Source organism: Marmota monax, unplaced genomic scaffold (genome assembly GCF_021218885.2).
Source record: "Marmota monax isolate L192 unplaced genomic scaffold, Marmota_monax_Labrador192_F-V1.1 WCK01_AAM20220418_F8-fsc00006, whole genome shotgun sequence".
In the NCBI taxonomy this organism is placed as follows: domain Eukaryota; kingdom Metazoa; phylum Chordata; class Mammalia; order Rodentia; family Sciuridae; genus Marmota; species Marmota monax.
Window position 1 is genome coordinate 16,575,388 of NW_026693712.1, and position 2,277 is coordinate 16,577,664.

A 2,277-nucleotide genomic window follows, 5' to 3' on the forward strand; every position below is an offset into this window, starting at 1 on the left:
GAGAAAGCTGTGGTCAAATGGGGACCTGTGGAGGACGGAAACCTTGGGATCCCTAGGAAAATCCTGAATAAATGTGTCTGTGAAGTCCTGCCTTGTCTGCTCCTCCTTGGAGAGCAGACTCTGAGTTGGTAGCTTGGGTCTCCTTCCCCAGCCCTGGGAAATGCTCCACATCCATGAGCAGGAGCACACGGGCCAGCTGTGTCAGCCCACCCGGCTCCCAGCAAGGCACTCACCCCACAGAGCCTCCCCCACGTGGCAGGCAGGCAGCTGGCAGCTTGTTTTATGAACATCCAAAATCCATGAGGAACCACAAAACCACACTGGGCTGTAAACAGCCAATCAGGAAGGGAGCCGAGGCTGGGGATGCCGCGTCCTTCTCCCAGGCAGGCTCCTGCTGTGCTCGGCCAGGGCGACTGTCCTGTGCGGAGCAGCAATGGGCATCTGTTTCCTTCCCATTAGGGGCCACTGACTTCCAAGTCTCCCCAGCCAGCTCTGTGGGCCAGGAACACGTGCTTTCTCCCCAGGTAGACTTGAAAGTAGGGAATGGGGGGAGAGGGGCGGTCCATGACAAAGCTCAGAAAATCGTGGAGACAACTGGCAACCTTTTCAAGTATCTGGAGTCTTCTCACTGCTCATTGCTAACTTCTGAATTCAGGGGAGAAATCAGGGGCTTGGGGAACTCTGGTGGCTAAAGAATGGTGTGGGAGAAAGGTGACATCATTTTCTGAAATCCATTTTTCATTGAACACTATGTGGTGGATGCTTTTGTGTCAGGAAATAAGAATTGTACTGCATTCAGTTTAATGATGGTGGATAATATTTCCACATGCCTTTCCCAGTTGTGAGATTTGGAGGATATAGAGATGGATAGATGGTCAAACCAGTGAAGAGTTAAGGCTTTTCTCCACCCCTCTTGTGTTTTATCGCTTTCCCAATATTACAAATCGTAAGGTCTCAGCTTAGCTGTTACCTTCTTCTGAAAGCAGCCCCCTAACCATTTTGGTGGGTAAATTTGATAGAGGAAAATAAAAACAGTGACTTCCATTTAATGAGACTTCCACCTATTAATATTATTATTATTATTATTGACATATATATTATTGTTGACACTGTGTTGCCCAGGATGATCTTGAATTTGCTTCTCCTGCCTCAGTCCCCTGAGTAGTGGGTACAGGCGAGTGCCACTGCATGAGGCTCTCTATTGTTCCTTTTCTTTCTTTCTTTCTTTCTTTTTTTTCCTTCTTCAATATTGAACTGGGAATTGAACGCTCCACCATGCCCGACTGCCATTATTCTTTTTTGAATTGAACCCAGGGGCGCTTAACCACTGAGCCACATCCCCAGCCCTATTTTGTATTTTATTTAGAGACAGGGTCTCACTGAGTTGCTTAGCATTTCTCTTTTGCTGAGGCTGACTTTGAACTTGAGATCCTCCTGCCTCAGCCTCCGGAGCCACTAGGATTATAGGCATGTGCCACTGCACCCAGCTCTGTTATTCTTTTTTTTTTTTCAAATCATTTTATCTTTAATAACGTGGCAATAATTCAAAATATGAAAAACCTGTTCCCTTTAAAGAGGATGCCACCATGATGGCCTCATACAAGCATGATCAAGGGCAAGGAGGAGACCGGATTCCAAAGGGCACGGGTGGTAAGAAGGTTTCATGGCTCACAGATTGACATGTTTGGTTATGAATTCTCCGAAAGGGAGCAAGCAACAGACGAGACATGAAATTTAAGGGACCCTCAGAGAACAGGGCGTGGTTGCTGGGTCATGAGCACCTTGAAAGGTTTCTTGGTGGTGATTCAGTGTCGGGAGTATTTGCCATCCAGGGAGAACCGAGCAGGAGGGGCTGAGCAGGTCTGTTGTCCCATGGGGTCAAATTTCTTCAGTGTGTCGACCCGATCTCTTTGCTCATTGAGATAATACTGGAGAAACATGACCATGTTTAAACCTGAGGCTCCAAGTCCATCTGCACCTCGTGTCCATCAATTTCCTTTTCCATTCTTCTTCTTCTTTTTTTTTGTAGGTGTTGTCTGTAGTGGTTTTGTATTTTTTTTTTAGACTTTTATTTATTTATTTATTTATTTTTAGTCATACATGACAGTAGAATGCATTTTGACATATAATACATACATGGAATGTACATACATCAATCATATTGTCTATTCTATTCTGCTGCCCTTCCTATCCTCCCTACTCCTCCCCTCCTCTCCCATCCTTTCTCTCTATCCAATCTAATGTGACACACTTTTTTTTCTTTTTCTCATCACAACA

General features: G+C 45.5%; 1 pseudogene; it reads right to left on the reverse strand.

Annotated features, from left to right (window-relative positions):
* Positions 1-1,745: 1,745 nt before the first annotated feature.
* LOC124103460 (H/ACA ribonucleoprotein complex subunit 3-like) lies at positions 1,746-1,964 on the reverse strand (annotated as a pseudogene).
* Positions 1,965-2,277: the final 313 nt, after the last annotated feature.